The sequence below is a fragment of the Pan paniscus genome, chromosome 20 (genome assembly GCF_029289425.2).
Source record: "Pan paniscus chromosome 20, NHGRI_mPanPan1-v2.0_pri, whole genome shotgun sequence".
In the NCBI taxonomy this organism is placed as follows: Eukaryota; Metazoa; Chordata; class Mammalia; order Primates; family Hominidae; genus Pan; species Pan paniscus.
In genome coordinates this window covers 35,262,766-35,286,753 of record NC_073269.2, presented here as the reverse complement: position 1 = coordinate 35,286,753, position 23,988 = coordinate 35,262,766, and the positions used below count along the sequence as shown (strand labels likewise).

Sequence of the window (23,988 nt, the reverse complement as noted above, 5' to 3'; positions counted from 1 at the left end):
TCAAGAGAATGGATTTGTGTTTATTTCTTCCATTTCGTAGAGCCACTACCAACATGAGGTCAAAGTGAAATTGTCTACTTTGGGTTTTTCGGGCTACACTGGGCTGTGTGAATTCAGACATCAAATCTGCCTGAGTACCAGTTCTGGGATCAAACTGGTACTCAGGTCAAAGAAGAATATTTTCTCCCTTCACTTGGCGCCTAGGTTGAGACATGCCAATTTCCTTGTCACTTTGTTTACATGGTGGGCTTGTATTTCTCATTTACTCATACACAGGGGCCTCGGCCTTTGTGTCCTGGCTTTATGTGGAGAGCTTCTATTAAATACGTTATATTGGGCATTTTTTCTGTTTTAGTGGCATTAAAATGATATCATATTTTACAAGTGATGGCATGTTGAATTCAACAAAACATAGTGTTATTATCTTCAGTTTACAGATAGAGAATGAAGACCTCTGAGGCACAGAGAGATGGGGATTAGAGTAGCAAGTGTCACAGCTGAGCTAGGGATCTAGTAGTCTGACTGAGCTCTTAGGCACCACACCACTGCAGGGTGGCCCTGTGACCATGCTGGGCCAACAAGTAGAGGACGGGCAGGCTAAGGGTTGAAAACAGCTCTGCCATCTTCAGGAGTTTGAATTTGGGTATGACCCTAAACCTTGGGTTCCTCAACTGTACACTGGAGATTATATGCATTGCTACTTTATAAGGTTGCAATGAGGATTAAATGGGATCACAATGTAAAAAACTGAGAGGTGCATGGAGCAGATTCAGAGATGCTTAGGTTATTCTTCCAACCACGGTGCTCTACTGTCCCCCAGTAATCGACAGGGAGTATTCACGCAGCATCCACCCTGTTCAAGCCATGGCTTCTCACTTAAGCCTATGATAGAGTCACAATCATCCTTATTCCACAGATGAGAAACTGGGCTCAGAGACTTCAAGCAACTTGACAAGGCCACACAGGCAGCCAGCGGCAGAGCCAGGACTCAAACTCAGGCCTGCCTGGCCCTGGAGCCTGAGGTCTCTCCTCTTTTCCTTGCCTCACTCACTCTGCTTGCCTCTAGCACATGGCATTCTGTCCATGTTAGTATATATCTTATGGGAAAGGTCCTGGGAATGGTCCTAGGCCTTCTTGAAGACTTCTCCCTGAATGGCCAGAATGGTTCCTCCTGAAAACGCTAAATAATCTCTCTGTTGCTGGCTGCTAGCTGAGGTCACTTGCTCTGGTGAGAGGGCAGCCAGCCTAAAGTTGCTTAGGACAGAATCTAACCCGGTGTGGACTGTGCACTTTTGGGTGATGATTGCAGTGACCCAGTGCCTCAAATCATGAGCTGTGCTCATCAGGGAAGGCTTCTTGGAGGAGGGGGCATGCCAGCCAGGTCTGGAGGGATGGCAGATTCTGGGGAAGGGGTGGAAAGGGAATGGAGAGCACATCAGGCTAAGGGTCCAGTGTGAACAGAGGGGTGGAGGAAAGAACATGCATTTGGGGCTGGGGGGAGAGGAGGGAGATTGTGCTAGAGGATGGAGGGACAACCACACCTGTGCCACTCGCTGGGGGGCTCAGTGGCTGGAAGACTTGCTGCTTTAGTCTGTGCCTATGGTTTAAAGGCCAGAGGATGGGGTGGGCTGAGCAGCCTGTTACACCCCAGCCCCAGCCAAGGAGTGGAGGCTTTGGACACATGCCTGTGGCCTGGGCCCCAGCTCCTGCCCGCCTTCCCTAGGCCTCACTCTCTGAGCAATTTTCTTAGGGCCAGACCCAGTGCCTCACACCTGGATTCTCCTGGCACGCTGTCTGCCTCAGAGTGAGGGAGGGAGGTGTTGGCACATGTCACAAAGATGCTACTGCCGGCTCCTGGGACACCAAGACTGGTGTCAGGACTTGGCTGTCCCCATCTTTTGGCTCTTTCTTCTCTCTGTTGGCTCTCCATGCCAACAGAGAGAAGAAAGAGCCAAGAGCTCTTCCTTTCCTCCGCAAGGGGAGCACCGACATCTCCCTCCTGGACAGCCTCCGACAGTGCTTCCACTTCCCGTTCCCTCCCAGAGCAGCCTCTGCCCACTCAAGCACGAGTGCCTGCCTCCTGCATGCTCCTGGCTGCGGGCTGAGTTGCTGCAATGGCCTGTCATGGCACGTGCGTCTGCCTGTGGGAAGGGAGTGGGGGTGGGGCACGGGGCAAGGCACCCGAACCACAGGGCCTGAGGGTGGGGCAGAGCAGGGTCCCAAAGGGAAACCATCCACTGTTTCCAAGAATGGAAAGATAGGAGCTGGGTGCTGGCAGGCACTGACACCCCCGAGGCTGGACCCCCGCGATGCTCTGCCCCCAGTGCCCTGCACTCGGGATCAGGCTGGTCTGGCATTCTCTGCTTCTCCATGTGCAGGAGGAAAAATAGGAGTCATCTGTGCTCAGCTCTGAGAAGGGGTGGCCTGCTGACAGTACCTTTGCTAGCTCTGGAGATGAGCTGCCCCTGGGGACTGACTCCTGGGCATGCCAGCTGGCTTGAGGGCCTGGGAATGGCTCTCTAGACCCTGATGACCTGTCCAGGTATGAGTTTCTGAGAAGCCCTCCTCTGACACTGGGAATTGGCATTAGGTGTGCGGGTGGGCTGGCAGGAGGTGGGTGTGTTCCTGTGACCACAGGGGCCTCTGCTGCACTTCTGCAGGTGCAGGGAAGAACCCAGGATGTCTCGGGAACTGCTACAGGCATCTTTCACTGTAAACACATGATTTATACACTCAAAATACACCCTAAATGCCAAAGGGTGTCTCACTGCTGACAAACAGAGTGTTTAACCAACACAGAGGTTTTCCTTGGGTCCATATGAGAAGAATGCTGAGCAAAAGGTGAAATTTGTTTTTAACCTTAATTTTCAAATTCAGGCTTCCCCAGCCAAATGTCCTTGCTGTCCTGAGACAAACCAAGAACCAAGAACACGTGTTCAGGACCTAACATAGGGCAGGCACATCCTAGGAGGAATCAGGGTCATGGGACATTGTGTGACTTGGCAGATGGATCACAGGAGGGCAGCTGAGACCCTCTTTTCATGTCAGAAAGGCTGCCGAGGGGCCGCTGGTCCACTGCACCACCCTTGGGTGCAAGACGATGGCTATGGGACCTCCATGTGATGAGATCCCATCTGGGTAGGAAGGTAGATGCTGCTGGGAATGTGTGCTTTGCAAACTGTGCAGAAGACACTCACAGTTGTCCTTTATTCAAACTTGTATACATTTATGAGGCACAAGTGTAATTTTGTTACATGGATATAATGCGTAGTGGTGTCATCTGAGCCTTTAGTGTAGCCATTGCTGGACTAACGTATGTGGTACCCATGAAGTAACTTCTCCTGCCTCACCCCCTCCATCCTCCCCACCCTTGGGTATCTCCAGAGTCTATCATTCCACACTGTACATCCATGTGTACACATTATTTAGCTCCCACTGTTAAGTGAGAACGTGTGGTATTTATCTTTTTGTGTCTGAGTTATTTCACGTAGGAGAATGGCCTCCAGTTCCATCCTTATTGCTGCAGAAGACATGATTTCATTCATCTTTATGGCCAAGTAGTATTCCTTGGTGCATATGCACTACATTTTCTTCGTCCCGTCTTCGGTTGGTGGACACCCGGGCTGATTTCATGCCTTTGCTATTGTGAATGGTGCTGGGAAGAACATATGAGGGCAGGTATTCTTTTGATGCAGTGATGTCTTTTCTTTTGGGGAGATGCCAGATGCACTTCTCCTCAATGCCTCTGTGCATCCAGCTCATCAAGGCGGTGATGTTTTAGTGAACAATACAGCACTGAGTGTGACAAGGCCTCGGTGTGGAAAGGGGGCACGTGGTGCAGAGCAGGACCAGGAGCCCTGTGTGGCTGGAACACACTGTGGAGGGGAGGGCAGCATGTATGCGGCCAAGGAGGGCCTGGGTTGCATGGTCATGTGGGCCATGGAGGGGAACTTGAACTTGATTCCTGAGGAGTGAGAAGCCAGCTCAGGGACTGAAGCAGGAAGTTCCATGATCTGGTTTGCATTTTATAGACAAATCTGGTGCTGCTGGGAGAATGACTTGACAAGGAGCGAGTGGTGGAACCCCGAGTGCCGCCCAGGCCAAGTTTGGCACTGAGCGAGTGGCAGTGGAGACAGCCCGAGGTTTGTTGATTCCAGACCTCCTTTGATGTATTTTGGAGGTTAAATCTACAGGACATATGGATGGTTTATATTCAGGGCTGAGCAAAAGGGAGCTGTCAAGGATGTGCCACTCCTAGATTTCCGATTACGACAAGAAGCCGTGATTGACTCAAGTGTGGGAGACTCAAGTCCCTTATATGATGCACTGTGGGCTCTCAAGCAAGCAGTGGAGAAGAAAAGTGTGAGTCTCCTAGGGATAGAACTCTGCCCTGCGGTCTGTGTTTAAGATGTATTGGCAAATAGATGCCATTTAAAGCTATGGAACTGATGTAATTATTTAGCAAGAGAGTATACAGAGAAAAAACAATAGGGCCAAGACCTGTTCTGAGAAGACACCAACATTTAGAGAAGGTTGGGTGAGGAGAAACTCACAGAGCAGAGAGACAGGGAAGGAAGCCCAGCAGAATGACGTATTGCAGAAGCTGAGGCCAGGCTAGATCGAGGTGGGGGCAGTAGCTGGGGCTAGTGCTGCCCATAGATTGGGAAACATGAGAATGACCACTGGATTTGGAAACAGGAGGCTGTGCTGGTATAAGTGGTGGGGAACAGCCTAGACTGGGCAATTGAAGATTGAATGAAAGGTAAGGAAGCAGGGCAACATGTACAGACCACTCGTTCTGGGCACATTGCTTCCCAGTTCCCTTGCAGTTAGATGAGGTCACATTCCTAATTCTGGCCAGTGAAATGTGAGCAAAGTGCTACGTGTCATTCCGGGCTGATCGAGTGAAAACACCCTGGACGCTCTTCCTGCTCCCTCCTTCTGCTGAGGAGGCTGCTGGTTCCAGATGAAGTAGCTATGAGATGGTAGAGCCTCCATCAGCTTCGATCCCAAGTGACTGTGTGGAGCAGAGTCTTCTTCCCCACAGCTGACAGGTACAGGGAGCCTCCTCTTTCCCCCAGGTCCATGTTTCTCTGCCTTCTCCTCCATAGCTTTAGTGACTGGATGGGCCAGGAGTCCACGGGCTGGTGGAATGACCTCCATGCTTCTCGGCTTGCCCTTCTCTGGTTCTACTGGGAGTAAGAGAAGGAAGGGAACATACAAGATGATTGCACTCTTCTTATCTTTTTGTGGTCCTAGTGTTCATGCCACTGTGTTTCTACCAGGCCCTCCTAATCCATCAGCAGCCAGGCATCTCTCTAATCAAATATCTTACAGGCCCTCCCAGGAACAGATCCCGCCACAGAGTGAGTGCTGCCGGCTCTTCATCACCGGGAGGGCCATCCATCCATCAGCGGAAGGGTTATTATTAATGATGAGCAGAAAATATCTACTCGGCTACTCTGTTGTTGTTATTGCCCTTAACTATGACTTAAAGAAGAAACATAGTCAATACGCTTAATCTAAGGTTTTCTCTGAACGTTTTGGTAACAATTCACTTTAAGTAGTAGGCAATATCTGAGGACTGGCTAGAGTAAATCTGCAGTGTAATACAACCAGGTCTCCAATCTGAAGAGCAAAATAGAAATGCAGGTATTCCCTTTTTATATTGTTGTCAACATGCAGAAGGGTTGCATCCGGGGGACCTGCTGCCCATCTCTGCACCTTCCACTCCAGGTTGCACCAGACCCTGGGATTGACTTGGTCCCATCAGTAAAATTGTGGCCTTCTGTTCTTCTGATCCCAGCCAATAGTGGACTGTTGGCAGTGACAGCCTAAACACCCCAGGTTCTCACCACTGAGCCAGCAAATGTCCTTCATTATTCATACTTTGGAGTGCTCAGCTTTGGTCTGAGTAGTCTTTATGCACCAGCCATTCTTGGAGGCAGCCCTGAACTCCGAGGTCACTCAGGAGTGCTCCTCAGGTCACCAACCCACTAGCCCCCATGTGGCCATGTCCTGGGCAGGAGATCAATCAGCACCAAGGCCTGCAGGACGGGGATCTCCAGTGGATTAACTTTATCTAATTGTCTTTGTTAAACTACAAATTTTCTTTCTTTATTTTTTCTTTTTGGAAAGAAGAACTTTGTTTTTCATAAAGGGTTGCACCCTGCAGGGTGGCCACTCTGACTGGGTGGGAAGCGTAGCCTCTGATCAGAAGCCAGAAACAGACATTTTCAGGGAGGGGCAAAGGGAACAGGAATTTGTGCTGAGTTGGATGGCTGAATATACATATTCAATAAGCTGCAGGAGGAGTCATGAATATTTATAAGAGGTAAAACATGCACATGCACAAGTGAGCTGCATGCCCCTTCATGGGCCCCCTGTACCAAAAATGGTGGTTTTAGCATGACCCAAGGGTAGAACTTTTGGCCCTCTGATGTCAAAAGGTAAAGCAGAGGACACCAAAACCCTCACTGTGCATCCTCCATGGACTAGGCAGAGCCACCCCATGGTCCGTGGTCTCTTATCAGGCAAAAACGAGGAGCAGCGTCAAGCAGTGGGTTGATCACAGCAGTGGACTTTGTTGGAAGGGTAGGTTTGTGTTTAGCCCTTAGGAAAGAAAGCCTAGTGGTGGTTAGCAAGGGAAGGGAATAACAAGACTTGTCTGATGCTCCCCATCCCATCATGGCCGAGAACTCAATGTTCCTGATTACTCTGGGGTCCCCTTGGCCAAGAGGGGGTCTGTTTAGTCAGTTGGTGGGCTTAGAATTTTATTTTTTGAACTATACATTTTCTTATTGTTTTTAAATACAAAGCACAGCAGCAAACTTTGGCCTGGTTTTGGCAGAATGCTCACACATTTTGGCCTTTGTGAACATCACCAGTTTTGAGAAATTCAAGAAGCAGCTCTATCACAAACGAATGTTCTGCTGAGTCATTCTTTTTAATTCAGGAAATGTTTCAGTGGTTCCTATGTGCATTTTTGAGTTATTTCTTGAGTAAGGTTATGTTGTAACAAAATGCTCTTTGTGACCTCTTCTGAGAGATGGTGGGGGTGGTGGGGTGGGGTGCAATGGCTTTCCAGGACAAGCTCCATACACTAGTGGATTCTCCTGCAGACAAAAACATCCTGACATCAGCATCACCTTGCAATGGCACAGCCTGATGAGTCACATACACGTGTTTTCCATCCTTCAAGGTCCTCTGACATTTGATAACCACAATATCATCCCCCAAGGTAGATAAGATTGAAGGTCTTCACAGGATGAAGGAGAAAGCTGAGGCCCAGCATTGTTCAGTCCTTGCTGAAATCCCATACCTCTTAAGTGACGTGGAGAACTAGAGATGGGGTGGCACCTTCCTCTCCACTGCACAGACCAACAAAACAGAGCAAACCAGACTTCAACTTCAGGGCCACCTGGGGCAAGGGCCTCAGCAGACACTGTTAAGGTCCTGTCCAGGTTCATGTGGATCATTCTTGCCAGCTCTGTGCCCCCATCCTCCAGCGGCCATGTGCTTTGCTCTAAGTGGACTGCACCAACAGCCTCCTGAGGACTTCTCTTTGGCCCCTGGAGGCTTGAGCTGCAAGCATGAAGGAACCTCGGGTGCCTGGCAGCTTGCCCTTCATCCTGTGGGGGTGTGAAAAACCAGTTCCTTTGACTCAAGGCTGGGCAGACTGTGAGATGCAGCTGATATTCCAGACCCCGCCCCCCCCACCCCAACGGGGTCTGGCTGAGGCTGGAGACCTACCTGAAATAGCACCTTGCAGGGCTTCTTCCTCTCTCCTGCCCTCTTTTCCCTACTGAGTTCTCCTGTCTTGATAAATCACCTGCCCACAAATCACCACCCCAGGAGCAACGTCTGGGAGACCCTGACCAAAGGTAAGCCTTGTGCTTGTGTGGGTGCAGTGTGGCCCCCCAGGTTGCTGACAATGCCAGGTCCTCAAGCATAGCCTCCTAGCTGGAGAGTTGCTGTGCTGGCTTCCAATATCATGTCCAGTTGATTTGAAAATATTGCCATTTACTTCTAAAATGCGAGGCCACCTGGGATCTGTGCACATCACACTTACTTTCTCCTCCTAGTTCCAATTTTCCATCTAAGAGCACAATCTCCAGATTCCTGAGTCCTCCTGAGTAAGACAGACTCCTGTAGGTATCAGGCAAAGGGAGGGTACGGTGGCATGCCGCAGCCCACACGTTTTTTCCTGAATCTACGACTCTGCTGATCACCTCTCTAAAAGCAGGGCTGAGCTTCAGCGCATGAGGCCAGCTCACGCTGGATAGCTTGCAAGGGACAGGTGGCTGATTTGTCAGCAAGTACACAGGATGCTCTCCGGAAGCCTCTCCACACCCATGCTAGGTGGGTCTAGGTCTGCAGGGCTGCACTGACCAGGCTCCCGTGACCTCTGCTTCCAGCTCGGTTAGTCAATGGGGGCGGGACGGGTTGGATGGAAGAAAGAGATCGGGATATTCATCTGCCCTGCTCCTTCCCTGCTAGGCTAAAAGTGGCAGGGGTTGGGCTCCTCTCTGAAATCCCCAGCTCCTTCCTGTGGCCTCTTCCACAGTGGCACTGTCCCCTGTGGGTCAGGCAGTAGTGATGTGCACAGCCGTGGCCTTGGGTTTACCGCATCCCTCTAGTCCTCTCTATCCCATGTGAGCAGTCCCTTCACTAAACTCTTCTCAATGACTCTGAGTGTGCCTCAGTTTCCCCAAGACCCCTGACAGATACAGAAGGTGACACCTGTGTGTCCCTGGTGGCCTAGGGAAGACCCCATGAGGGTCTCTCCCTCCAGAAACTCTTCTCTTTTCTTTGCCCACAGTTTCTTCTCTCTCGCTTTCCACCTATTGCTATTTTTTCTCATCATTCAAGCTGATGTTCTGATGTCCCTTCTCCTGGGGGTCTTCCAGGATGTCTCTGGTCAGCTTATGGAGCCTCCCACCAGGCCATCTCAGGCATTGCTTAGCCAGGTTGGTTGCTGACAACTGGAATGCCCTAGGACATTGGCATAGTTCTAGGGCAGGGGCCACATTTGTCATCCCTGGGCTTCCCTGTCTGGCATGGGACCTGGCTGAGCTGCGTTTTTGGTAGTGATAACTGGGTGCCAAATAGATCTGAATTACAGCCCAGAGTCCTGTGTTCTTCAGGCTTATGGGGGCCACACTTTCCTCCAACTTCAAATATGCAGACTCAAGCCCCTATTCTGCATGCTGTGAGATGTCTAGTGTCTTCTCAACTTCTCCGAGGATTCCTAAGGGAACACATATCCCTGGATACTCAGCCCTGAGATAGGAGGCGGGACTTGACTTTGGAGGCAGGGCTCAGACACCGGACCAAATTGAGGACTAGCTAAAACAGGTACAAGGCAGAAGCAGCTTCCCGTAAGACACACCCACCAGTGTACCATGTCAGTTGCCATTGCCATGGTAACACCTGGGAGTTACCACCCTTTTCTTAGAAATTTCTGCATAACCCTCCCCTTAATTTGCATGTCATTAAAAGTGGGTATAAATATGAGTGCAGCACTGCCTCTGAACTGCTACTCTGGGCCCACTGCCTGTGGGGTATCCCTGCTCTGCAAGGAGCAGTCCTTCTACTGCTGCTGTGCACTGCAGCTTCCATAAAACGTGTCTGATACCACCAGCTCACCCTTGAACGCTTTCCTGGGTGAAGCCAGGAGCCCTCCTGGGTTGAGCCCCAGTTTTGGAGCTCACCTACCTGCATCTGCCCTGCTGAGTTCTTGTCCCCCACTCTCTTTCCATGGCTGCTGTCTTCTCTCTATCTTAATTCACCCCCAATGTTCCTCTTTCTTTGTTTCCCAAAGCATAACTAATGAGAGGCTAAGATGTGTCATACCGAAGGGTCAGGGACACCAGATAGTTAATATCAGCATATCACAGAATGCACCGACTTGATGTGGCTGTTTTGTGAGCAGTCCTTGCCTTGTGGCCCCCTGACCACCCCTCTACAGGGAGTAACTCCTGACTGCCTTCCTTCCAAGGTCCGATCCACTCCTGCCAGTTGACCTTTGTGTCCCAAGCTCCATCAATTTTCTTCTTCGCATCACAAGCCCCCTCCAAACAAACAAGACAAAAACTCCAATCACCACAGAGCAGAGCGCTCTGCCTTTCTCCTTCCCACTGTGCCCTGGGGCCTATATTTTCACACACACAAAGAGATCCTCTGAAGTATGTTTCTAAACAAAAAGGCCACCTACCCCTACGAAGAACTTGGCCTCTGCCTGAGAGTGCTGCAGCCACTGCAGTCAAATTTTGTTTTAAATAACAGCATCTTTTCTTCTTGTTACTCAATTATAACTTAGGCTGCTGGGCTGGGGCCCCGGGGGTCACTTGTCTATTCCAAACTTTCCTAGGAGTCATTGAGGCTGGGCACTGTTTTTCACTATGACTTCTGCTCTCATTTGGTGCTTAGCACACTGCTGGGCACAGGTGCTGCTGCAGATGGCTCTCATGCTCTGTGCCACATCCTGGGCCCTCCTGACATCAGCAGTGCAGTGAGCAGTGCCAGGCCCATCACCAGGGTCTCACCTCTGGCAGGCAGCCTGCAACCTCTGCTTTTTTGATTCGGAGCTTTCTTTGAGCTGTGGGAGTCTAGTCAGCCATGCAGAGGCACAGTCTGGAAGAACAGAAGGGTTAACACACTGAAGGATGTTAACACACAGCAGGGGATGCTGTGGGGATCCACGCCCAATCTCTAGTCCTTCAGAGGGGCAGTTCTGAGCTCCATGCTCCCCTGCTCTCCAGAGACTGCTCGAAGAATTCCACAACACTGCGTTGGCCCTGCAGATTGGGCCCCCATTTCCCACAGGGCTGCACCCTGTCACTGGCTTCCTCCTGCTCCATTGCTCCTGTTCCCTGAGGTCACCTCTCAAATCAACTACTTGCACCCAAGTCATTGTTCAGGGTCTGCTTTAAGAGACACCCTAACTAGGACAGGAATTCTGCGGCTGCGTGTTTAGTATCTTCACTGATAAGTCGTGGGACCGGGCTGGGGCCTGCCAGCTGCCTGTTGGTGCAGAGCCGCTCTTCAGAGCTTTGCTGACAATCCCCTGCCTTCCTTACCTCCGTTTTTGTGGGGGCAAGTGGCCAGTGGGATGGATCTGCTCTTTCTCATCTGGGATGTGATATTAGATGTCTCAACTCCAGAAAGCTCTACTCACCTGGAGAAAGTCTTTTGCCAGCCTGAAAAGCCATAAAGTCCTCCCCGTGTGACAAGGAGCAAATGACTTCAATGTCATATTACTGCCCCAAACTCCAGAAGAACCAGGGTCTGAGGTGTCTCATCTTTTCAGGCCGAGGTGTTAAGAGCTGCATTACTCATTGCTATTGCCTGATGCTTGCCTGGTTAGGAGCTGCAGAGGAAAGTCAACGTTTTGACAAGTTGACGAAGGCCTAGAGCCAGAATGGCTGTAAAACTCTGCCAATGGGTGCCCTAAGAATTCCAGAACACTGCATTTGACACCTAATTTCCTCCAGAATGAGCTGTCTGTTGGAGCCGGGGGCCTGCTGGAGTCATAAATCCTACCAGGAAAGTGGCTCTGCATCTGTCCATCTGATGCCTTTAAAACAGTGAAGCTCCTCTTTGTCCAGTCTCTGGAGATTCCCATGGCAATCCCACTCCCTGCAGAAGCTGTCACATCTGGGAACCTTCCTCTACTTTCCCTGAATTTCATCTCTCACACCCTAGAGCAACCATGACTAGGTGGTCTCAGGATCTCCAGATCTGGCCACCACATTGAATCAGAACATCGCAGTTCCTTAGCAAATATCAGCCACTGAGTACCCTGCATTCGTCGACTCTAATCCTTATACCCAGTCCTGGGAGGTGTGCATTGCTAGACTCAATGTATAAGTGGGGAAAATGAGACTCAGAGGGGGTGAGTGGTTTGTCTGAGGTTACACAGCCAGTACTCAGTGAAGCTTCTAGGCAGTCCCAGGCCACTGACTCCACATCCAGTGTTTCCTCCATCAGAACATATTTTCTTGGAGGAGATGGTGCTTGTAGTGACTGATAGAAGATGAAGTGGGTGACATGGATGTGCAGGCATTTAAGTACTGCTCATGGGTAGAGACACTGTATACCCACCGAGACACAAACTCCCCTGGGCTGAAGGTTCTTGCTCATTTGGGACTGACTAGAATGTATGAGGTTTCAGTGCCTTGGCCCTGCCCTGGGCTGTCCGTCAGCCTCCTACCCCACATGGCTTCCCATGAGCAGCTGGGCACAGGTGCTGCTGCAGATGGCTCTCATGCTCTGCGCCACATCCTGGGCCCTAGTGTCCTGGACACTAGACAATGGTGTTTTGGTTGTTTTTTGTTTTGTTGTTGTTGTTGTTATTGTTTTAGAGACAGGGTTGCCCAGGCTAGAGTGCAGTGATGCAATAATAGTTCCCTACAGACTCAACCTCCCGGGTTGAGAGGCAAGTGATCCTCTTGTCTCACCCTCTCAAGTAGCTGGGACTACAGCTACATGCTACCATGCCCAGCCATTTTCAAAACTTTTTGTAGAGACGGGGTCTTGCTATGTTGCCCAGGCTGGCCTCCAACTTTTGGGCTCAAGTGATCCTCCTCCCTCAGCCTCCCAAAGTGCTGGGATGACAGGCATGAGTCACCGTGCTGGGTGAGTATTCTGGTTTCTTTCAGCCTCCAGGGTTAGCCCTGGGAGAGACACATATTTGGGGTCTGGTGCCATATAGCTGAAAGATTTCACCAGAAACAAGGGCCCCTGAGCTGAGGACCAGAATTTGGTCCAATCATGGTGACTCTGATGGAAAGGGGCTCCCTTTTTCCCATCTCAGAGGCCTTGCCAGGCTGCCAGTTAGACCCGCAACATACTTTGGAAGCTGTCACCTAGGCAACCGAAGGTGTGGATTTCCTCTCCTGTAGCATACACCTTAGGCCAAGCTTCCCTCCTCCACAAGGAAGCAGGCATGTTTCTTAATGTCGGAGCTTGGAGGAGGGACATGTGTTGGGGCCATGCAGAGCCTCTGCTGTCTGCTCCATGACAGCCATTCAGAAACAGATCCTGGGTTGGAAGCTTCATTGCACAACCCACGTCACAGCCAATGTTTTCCTGTCAAGAGACGTTGACCATTTGTCTGATCACAGAGGCATTTTTCCTACAGTCCTGAATTAATGCAATCCAACTCCTTATCAGCACCTGCCAGTCTGCATGCCCTTAGACTCCTGCCCTGCAACTTGTCCCCTTGCTCAGCACTCCAGCCACGTTGACCTCTGTGGCATGGCACCACCCGCCAAGCCAGTTGGTTCCCAGGTCCACACACAGGGGGCTCCTTCTCTCACTGCGCTCTCTCCTTGAGGCCCCTTCTAAATCTCCTCCCTGTCCATTGCTCCCTGTCTAACATCTCCTCCTGCTTCTGGCTCTCTATCCCATGACCATGCCATTTCCTTCCAGCATGACCATTGTCTGAAATTGTCTTATCTGTGAGCATACTTGTCCATTGTTTGCTTTGCCTTATTAAAATGCAAATGGCTACATTCAGGGGTGTATCTGCATCCCCAAGCACAGTGTCCCGGCCCATAGAACATTTGTTACATGAATGAATTCCTAACAGGAAATAAGACTGTAGCTTCCAGAAACTCCATCTGAAATTCACAGTAAGTTGATAATGACTTTAAATGATCACTTACCTAATATGGTACAGCTGGTCTTCCCTTCGTCACTGTTTCCCTGCTTTCCCTAAGAGCTCTCTCTCCTGCTTTCTTCTTGTCCTCCCTCTCTTTCCTTTCTCCTTGGCTCCTCCCACTCTCCTCCCTCCTTCCCTTTCTACCTGCCTCCTGGGAAGCAACTAATCTGGTAGGCCGACAGGGGAAACTATCCCACCTGGTTTGCCCACACTCACCATCGTAATGATGAAGAAGTCTTTAGAGGGGACTAGAGGAGATGGCGTCCACCCAAGGAGTCCTGAGACAGGCCTGGAGCACAGGACAGCCCCTGGGATTCTCCAAGACAGCCCATCACTTCTGGGATTCAGAATCACTGTAGCTTGCAGGGTGCTTGTCAAGGGGTGAGTTTCAGGCTGGGGTGCTGGAGATGAACAAACAGTTAAACTCATCATGGGCGTAAAACAAAGACCAAACAGCACGAGCCCCTCTTGCTCAAATAGGGCCATTTCGTTTATCTTTAACGGTGTCATGCTTTTCTGATTCTTACAGGATGCTTCAGTAGAAAGTGGAAATGCTGTCTCCCGAATTTGCTGAACGATGATGTTCCGAGGAGACCTGCACTTGAGAACAAAAGTGACTACTCTTTTGTCCTAATCTTAAATCCCATCACCTTGGCTGCAACTGCTGAGTGCTGGTAATGAGTGTTGAGAGGCAATCCAAGGATGGTGATTAGGTATTAAGCCTGGGCAGGTATTCACCGAGAGGTGTGTGGACCTTTCGCTCAGCACCACAAGAGCAGATCTCTGCCAGCAAGCTTATCTGGCCATCAGCCAGGGACAGAGCTGCATTGTGGCAAAGTGAAATGTGATTTTAATGATTCTGAGCACATGGTTTCTGCCTCCAGCATGCTAGATTTGTAGACTGGCATTTTTTTTCCCTTGGGTAGATTCCAGATGTTGTATAACTTGTGCCTTTCTAAGTTACAGCATGGTAGATGGGGACTTGTCTTTGTTATGAGCATGTACAATGTGGGTCGCAGTTAAGCACTGTCAAATAGCCTCCTAAAAGATGAGTTTGTGTGGAATAAAGCACTGAAAAAGGAACCTGAGGTTTCAGTCATTTTAAAGTAGCCGGAAGATATGGATCAGAGTTCGGGATTTCTGGGAAGCCTTTTAACCCAAACACCACCCGCTCCCGGCCCCAATTCACGCACATGTGCACGCGTGCACACACACACACACACACACACACACACACACTGCTCTCCCATTTCATGACCCTTAGACAAATCATACCTGCCTATTTGAGGCCTTTCTCACAAATTCAGTTTCCTGAGCTTCTACCGCACACTTATGAAAACGATGCCCAGAGTCTATATGATGAATAAGCCACCTCAGTAGGGCTGCCAGTTAAAACTCAAGACACCCAGTGAAATTTCCATTTCAGATAAACCATAATCTTGAAGTACAAGTATATCCATGCAATATTTGCGGTGTACTTACATAAAATATCATTTACCTGAAATTCAAAATGTTATTTGTGTTTTTATTTGCCTAATCCAGCAATTCTAGTTTTGTGGTTCAGTAAATCGAGAGAATGCTGCAGGCCACAACCCTCCCCAGGAATTTGCAGTGCACCCTGCAGGGGTATCTAATGTCTCTAAGTCCTCGAGGAAATAAAAATACTCATACTCACAGTTGTCTATCTGAAAAATCAGATTTTCCTGGACATCTACGTTTTATCTTGCAATCCTACACGGGGTCCCCTTTTCTGAGGAATACTTAAAGAAGTGCACGTTGGAAAACATGGAATTTTAGAGTTAATATAAGTTAGATAGGGGTAATAAGGCTTCCCGGAGGAGGTGCAATTTTTACAAATAAAAGGGAGGAGAGGAGATGGGCAAACTCCCCTGGAAGAAAGCCTGTTGATCTGCGCGGGGCATAGAGAGGGGCTGGAGAGTTACTGCACTGTCCTGGTGACCACTGGGTCTCTTCTCGAGGAGCAGGGGTGTCCCCTAGTGGAGTGGTCCTGCCTGGAGTGGGTGGTCAGAGGAGCGCTTGTCAGCCAGCATTGCAAAACCATGAGGAGACCCAGTGGGCAGCTCTTGACCCTCCTTCTACACAGGAAGCTGACTTTTGTGGGGTGTGGGCAGGAAGCCTCAGGCTACAGCTCTGCAAGACCTGCTGGAACATGCTGGCATCAGCACCTCCATCTGAAATGCAAACCAACAGGAGCATTGTTTCTGCTTCCTTTTCTCTTCTTTTTCTTCTTCCTTCTTCTCTCCTCTCTTCTTTTTTCCTTATTCTCCTTTTTCTTCTTCATCTTGTTTTGAAGGTAATTATTTTTTTGTAAATTGCAGATTTGTTGAGTAATAATTCATGTACCACAAAATTAACTCTTACAAAGTGTACAGTTCATGGGTTTTAGTATAATTCCAAGATTGCACCATTATTGCCACTATTTAATTCCAGAACATTTAATCACTCCCTAAAGAAACCCCATATCCACTAGCAATCATTCTGTTCTCCCTAACTCATCTGCTTTCTGTCTCTACGGATTTGCCTGTTCTGGACATTTCCTATAAATTGCATCATAAACTATGTGGCCTATTGCATCTTCCTTCTTTCACTTAGCTTAATGTTTTTGAAGTTCGTTTATGTTGTAATACATATTCGTGCTTTGTTCCTTTCTATGGCTGAATCCATCACACGAATGTACCATAGTTTGTTCATCCATTCATCAGTTGAAGGGCATTTGAGTTCTTGCCACTTTTTGGTGATTATGAATGACGCTGCTGTGACTATTTGCATACATGTTTTTTGTGGATGCATGTTGTTAATTCTCTTGGGTATATACCTCAGAGTGGAAATGCTAAGTCACATCAACGCCCTTTTTGAAGAACTCTATGTTTATTTAAAGTTAAATCAATGTTTAACTTTCTGAGGGTCTTCTGTTTTCCAAAGTGGCTGTACCATTTTTCATTCCTACTGGCAGTGTATGAGGGTTCTATCTTCTTCACATCCTCACCAACACTTGCTATGATCTGTCTTTTTAATTTTAGCCATCCTAGTGGGTGCAAAATGGATTCTCATTGTGGTTTTGTCTTTTATTTCCCTGATGATGAATTATATAGAGCATCTTTTTTGTGTTTATTATGGCCATTTAAACTTCTTTGAAGAAATATCTATTCAAATATTTTTCCCATTTTTAAATGGACTGTTTGTGTTTTTATTAATATTATTGAGTTGCAGGAATTCTTTATATATTCTGGACATGAGTCCCCTATTAGATACATGATTTGCAAATATTTTCGTTTCACTTTCTCAATGGAGTCTTTATTACTTTTTTTAACTTAAAACTTTACGTTTTTAACTTTCCTAATTTCAGGCTATTTTACTTCACCATTTGGAAGTTGGTTTACTACCAAACACATTCGGGAATTTTTCTTTTTTCTGAAATTAAGAGGCACAGAAATCCTCGAAGAATAAGTTTTTAAAAGCATATTTAACATTATAACAAAATTCTATGTTTCTTAAATGGAAGAAAACCCAGTGTTTTCTTAATTCAAACAATAAAAATAAATCTTTGCAAAATTGTGTCCATTTGTAGGCAAACCAAAAAGATGTCATGGTCTATGTGAAGCTTGCCCTCCTGTGGAGGGGCCTGAAATGGGATTTATGCTTTCAAAAGCAGTCATAAGGGTTAATATGAGTGATAATTTTGCAGTAGAAGATCCTCACTGCTTTAGCCTCAGGAGATGCGAGAAAAATCTATATTTTTAATTATTTGTGATTATTCAGGACTAATGCATTGCTTTTGTTGATTGATGTGTAGAAATTTGTGCACAGGTGTATATGTGAATTAGTTTTCCATCCTGTAACCTAAAATTTTTTTTGGTTGATATTCAAGCTTTAGTCCTTGGGGGAGAAGATTCTTCTTGTGCCTTGGGACTGAGTTGTAAACTTTGACTTAAATGGAGGTTTAACTGCCAAGTGAAACCTCCCATTGACCTCCCATTCCTAGAGCTGATGGATAAGATTTGGCAATTTTCTAAACTATTCCTATTGGCTTCTACAGAAAGCAGCTGGTCCCTGGGAGATTCAGACAGAGGCTGAGCTTCTTGGCTGCCTGCAGGTTCTTTCCTGGGGAAAGGAAGGGGTAAAGTAGGACCAGCTCAAGCCAGAGTGGAGTGAAAGGGGGTCTTAGCAACCCAGGTATGCTCAGATGTGCACCTTCCTTGTTTTTTACTTTCCTCTTAGATACGTCCACCTAGGTGTGAGTTAGGGATTCTGCAAGTAAACAATCATGTGGTCTTGGGCAAGTGTCTTCCCCTCTTCATCCACCAGGCAAGGATTAGGCAAGATCCTCTCTGAGGTCTCTTTTGGCTCAAGTATTCTTCCATTTCCATGGCAGGTTCTGTGCAGGGACCTCACCCTCCCTGCTGATATTCCCTCTGCCTTGCGGGAGGTTTATGGGGGATTTGGACAGATCCTAATCCCTGTCCCATGGGCAAACCCTGCTGTCTCTGGGGCTCCCTGTTTCTCAGTTAGTTCTGTGGATGCAGCTCTTGTGTGACTGTGGCACCAGCCTTAGGGTTGCAGAATTCAGGGAAGCACTAAACTGAGCCATGTTGACAAAGTGCCTGGCTGGTGTCACAGGGCAGTGCAGCTGAGTGTCTTGGGCTCTTTGATTGTGAGAACTGGAGGCTGGATCTTGCTTACTCATGGAGGTGCAAGGGGACCCACTGGAAGGACATGGAAGGATGTGAGGGTTTGTTGGGAAAGGCAGGATCAGAGAGTTTCAATAGCAAAGGATGCTCTGGAGGAGGTCCAAGTATTTCCCATGGCATAAATGGATTCCAAAGAGAGGTATTCTTTTGGAAGACCATTCTGCTGACAATTCAAAATACAGAAAGGAAATGTGTCAATGGGACATCAGTGCCTTCATCCAGATTGTTCTCTTCTGTCCCCTTGAGTGACTATGAACTTATTGACTCTTTGTGGTTGGATGGGGCTGTATGTGTTGCTTCTGGCCAATGTATTTAGAGCAAAGGTGACATGTGACAGCCTGGAGCAATATGCTGAGAGACAAGACCCTGCAAAATTTTCTTTTTATTGCCTTCCTCCTCATGAAAGCATGGACTGAAATGCAGCCTGAATCAACCTGGGTTGAGAAACTACAATTATCAAAGCCCCTCTTTTGACTTGGGATGGGCTCAAGAAAGAAAGAAACCTTCTTTACACTAAGACACTGAGAATTTGGGGTTGCTGGTTATGCAGTATTACCAAACCAAACCAGACTGATAGAGGAGAACTCTCCTTACTTGGTGTGGATTGAATGCTCACACCTGGAGGAGAGCAGTACACCTGTACTCTCACTAAGCTCTATCCAATGGAGGCATTAATTACCTCATAGGAAATGGGTACACTATTATCAGGAGAACAAAGAATGCATGCTAGGCTACAGAAAGATAGCTGCTCACTATCATGGTCATACAATTCATCCAGGAACTAACCGATGACCTTGACCTCAAGAATGCCTGTTCCATGTGAGCAGATGAACTTCCCTTATCAGCTCACTTCTCAAGCAATGGCACATTTCCCCCTACTCCACAGCAATCTCAACACCAAAACCAAAACCAGCTTCTGACCTAGCTTTATTTATTTATTTATTTTTTATTGAGATGCCCAGGCTGGAGTTCAACGGCATGATCTTGGCTCACTGTAACCTCCACCTACCAAGTTCAAGTGATTTTCCTGCCTCAGTTTCCTGAATAGCTGGGATTACTGGCATGAGCCACCATGCCTGGCTAATTTTGTAATTTTAGTAGAGATAGGGTTTCATCATGTTGGTCAGTCTAATCTCGAACTCCTGACCTCAGGTGAGCCACCTGCCTCGGCCTCCCAAAGTGCTAGATTACAGGCCTGAACCACCGCACCTGGCCCAAAACCAGCTTTTGAATTCTAGTTGCTCTAAACAGGCCCAATCGGCCTTTAGGGATGCTCTTGGGACCTCATTTGTCACCTACTGTATTTAATTTAGTTTAAAACCACAAGATCTCCTGAAAAAAGTTTGAAATTCACTGATTACATTAAATATTAAAATACACTTTATTGCATAACATTAACAGGCTGTATTAAAATACTCAATAAATCATGTTTTGATTGTGCCATGGTTATAACATGACCAATACATGAAGAAACTTTTATGCATTTAATAGGATGAAAACCATCTCATGGCATTTCTAGACTTTTCTTCTTTCCACTCTGGCGGGTTAGTGCATTTTGTCACCATCTGACACATTTAACCATCATTTGAATCACCATACTACCTTCAAGTAGAGTGCTGGGTAATTAAAAGAAACAAGAATAAGTATATATAATAAATTCAGAAATCTTGCTAATTATGTGCATATTGCGCTATATTCGTGCTGCTAATAATTCAAAGGATAACCAACATTTAAAAAAGCCGTCATCTAATTTGCCATGCTCTCCTAGACCCACATTTTATAACACTGCTTAGGGAGAGATAGAGATAAAATCAACTTTCTTTCTTTAATCTGCAGGAGTCATTGGAGAGCATAAAAGTCAATAGGTCTCCACGTTGCTTAGACTTCAAGCATCTAGGTATTCCATGGTGTTGTTTCTGTGAATGGGGAGAAGCAGATGATCAATAGAGAAGATGGAGTCTATTTATTGTACAAGGACGGGGAGTTTGTGCTGGTTTAGATTCTGCAGGAGGGTCTGCTGGTTGATGAGATGTCTAGATTGGTCAGTATGTTCAAGGATATTTGCTGTAGCAATGTTTGTAATAGCAAACACCTGGAAGCAACCTAAAAGTTTGTCAGTGGGATTGGGTTGAATAAATTTGAACATCCATGCAAGAATCTTCTAGAACTTTATGAAAAAGAATGAGAGAGCCCTCCATGTAGCCACATGAGAAATTCTTCGATATGTAAATTTTAAGTAAACATGAAAATAATAGAACATGCTGCCATTTGAATTAAAGACAGGGGAAAGATTGTATCTTGCATTTGTATGTATGTGTATTAAAAATTCCCCGAGAAGTTAATATCTAGAATCTACAAGGACTTCAAACAAATCAGCAAGAAAAATGCAAAGAATTCCATCAAAAAGTGGACAAATGAAATTATCAGACGTTCCTCAAAAGAAGATGTACAAATGACCAACAAACATGAAAAAATGCTCAACATCACTAATCATTAGGGAAATGCAAATTAAGACCTCAATGAAATACTACCTTACTCCTGTAAGAAAGGTCATTACTAAAAAGTCAAAAAACAATAGATGTTGGAGTGGATGTGGTAAAAAGGACATGCTTATACACTGCTGGAGGGAATGTAAATTAGTTCAACCTCTATGGAACACAGTATGGAGATTTCTTAAATAACTGAAAGTAGATCTACAATTTAATCCAGCAATCCCACTACTGGGTATGTACCCAAAGGAAAATAAGTCATTATATCAAAATGCATGTGCATGCGTATGTTTATTGCAACCCAATTCATAATTAGAAAGATATGGAAGCAACCTAAGTGCCCATCGACTAATGAGTAGATAAAGAAAACGTGGTACGTACACACCATGGAATACTACTCAGCCATAAAAAAGAACAAAGTAATGTCTTTTGCAGCAACACACATGAACTGGAGGCCATTATTCTCAGTGAAGTAACTCAAGAATGGAAAACCAAATACTGCATGTTCTCACTTATAAGTGGGAGCCAAGTCATAGGTACACAAAGGGATACAGAATGGTATAATGGAGGAGGGGAAAGGTGGGAGGGGGTGAGGGATAAAAACTACCTATTGGGTACAATGTACACTATTTGGGTGATGGGTTCACTAAAATCTCAGGCTTCACCACTGTACAATTCATCCATGTGACCAAAAACCACTTGTACCCCTAAAGCTATTGAAATAAAAAGTAATTAAAAATTTAGAAAATCATTATTTAAAAAACTATGGAAGGATACACCGGAAACTAACAACTATGCGTTTATTTGCTGCGGGGGAGTAGGACTTAGATGAATGGAAGAAAGAATGGGGGAAAGAAAGTTATTTGAATAACTTTTATAATTTCATAATAATTTTGTCTAATAAATTTTAACTAGGTGAATATATGACCTAGTCAAATAATTAAACAATTTGACTCCCCATCAAAGAAAAGGTTGAAAAAGTGTTCAGTGATTGCAAAAAAGTGAAATAGTTCTCTTCATCCTGAGGGAAATGTGTAGGGCCCTCTACTTCCACAGGACATAGTGACTGGGTCAGGAAGGAACACAAGTCATTCTGGAATGAGGGCATTCACAAAGACCAAGAAGTTGGAGAGCTCCTTCCCAAAGAAGAGAGAGCGAGAGACTGAGGGAAGTTACCACACAATTTTACGGTAATGACTTCCAAAGGCTAGGCTTGAAAATATTCAAATAAAATCCCAAGTGAAGTAACTCAGAAACAGAAAATCAAACACTGCATGTTCTCACTTATCTGCAGGAGCTAATCAATGGGTACACATGGACACACAAAGGGAATAATAGACTCTGGAGACTCCAAAAGCCGAGGTGGGAGGGGTGATGGTTGAAATTACCTACTGGGTACAACGTTCACTATTTGAGTGATGTCAAAGCACACTAGAAGCACAAACCTCACTCTTGCACAATATATCCATGTAACAAATCTGCATGTGTATCCCGTGCATCTACAAAAGTTTTAAAAGGGCCGGGCACAGTGGCTCACACCTATAATCCTAGCACTTTGGGAGGCTGAAGTGGGCAGATCACCTGAGGTCAGCAGTTTGAGACCAGCTTGGCCAATATAGCGCAACCCTGTCTCTACTAAAAATATAAAAATTAGCTGGGCATGGCGGCCTGCACCTGTAATCCCAGCTACTTGAGTTGCTCAGGCATGAGAATTGCTTGAACCTGTGAGGCGGAGGTTGGAGTGAGCACTCCAGCCTGGGGAACAAAGTAAGACTCTCTTAAAAAAGAATATAAAAAGAAATAAAAAAATAGTTACGAATGTGATCAACCTCAAGGCATTGACACGCTTAGATGCCTGCTGGGTCTGGCCAGTGAGAAATCAATGAAGAAATAGCTTGAGGCAGACCAGAGTGTGCAGGTCCTGCTCCAAGACAGTTCTTGTCAGCCCACTGCTGGTGGTGCTTGGGGAACGCCAGGGCTGAGGTGCTACTGAGCACATCGCAGCTTTCCCAGGGCAGGTGGCAGTCTGAATTCTTATGTAGAACCTCTTGAGTTTTATGCAGATATGCTTATCAGCTATTCGTTGTTCCTTGAGCAAACCTTGCTGTGAACGTGGTTCTAATCTGGGTCTCTAAAATGTGTAAACTATGCATACAAGGACTTTCTCTAAAACATGGTTTGCAGTAGTGCAAATTGGAACAGCATCACCTGTTCTTCAACAAGGGACTGGTGTGTAAGCGCCAGAACACGGAGCTGGAGAGATGACAAAATGTACCAAGGGAAAAAGTTAAGTTGAAGAACAATGTTTGCTGTGATCTCAGGTTTTGTAAGAGCAACAACAAAGTGTGTTTGTACTCCTAGATTTTTAATCGTATATGTGATTATAAATGTATAATCTCCAAATTAGGTATAATATATGCAGTTCTATAAATTTGTTAAAGGTATTTTGTGTGTTTGTTTCCTTTTCTTAGTTTTTTCTGAAACTGTCCATGATAAATAAAACATAGTCTATCAATTGTTGTCTTTCCTTTCCCCTCCTTCCCTTTGGTTCATGTATGTGTGTATTTTGAGTTGTTTCTTGTCACAGATTTTTCTTTTTTTAGAGCAAGGATATGTGGGTAGTAAACTTTTTATGTCCAAAAATCTTAATTGGCCATAGAGTTCCAAGTTGGCTTTTCATTTTATTTTGGCCTCTGAAGATATTATTTTGCCGCTTATGGTTGGGAAGTCTGTTCTCCACCCAGTCAAGGGGTACCCCTTGGTGGTTGGTCGCTTCCCTTCCGATGGCCTTTCCTGTGTTTCTCCCTGTCTGTGGCACCCTGCGGTTGACTGTGAGATGTAGGGGATAGGTTTATTCTTGTTCATGCTGCTTGTTTCTTTAGGAGGCACTTTCAGCTCAAATTCTGTCTATTTTTGCCTTTTGTTACTCTTCTTGAATGTATGTTGGAAACTTTCTCTTCATACACATGCACAAACACGCACACATCATATACTCAAGATATAATTCACGCAAAGTTTAGAAACATTCAGGCATTTGATGGAGAATGAGAGAAGTGCTGTAGGGGAAGGGGGCACATAGGGCAAAGAGACAAAATACCTTTAGAAAACTTGTAGAAATGCATAG

The 23,988-nt window shown here is 46.4% G+C and overlaps 1 long non-coding RNA gene across 1 annotated transcript in view; it reads left to right on the top strand.

The window, feature by feature from the left end:
* LOC129394777 (uncharacterized) overlaps positions 1–14,860 on the top strand; it is a 108,132-nt gene extending 93,272 nt beyond the window's left edge. Inside the window, exon 3 of the long non-coding RNA XR_008622144.2 lies at positions 14,196–14,860. This is a non-coding gene — a long non-coding RNA (uncharacterized LOC129394777). The remainder of the gene's footprint in view (positions 1–14,195) is intronic.
* Positions 14,861–23,988: the final 9,128 nt, after the last annotated feature.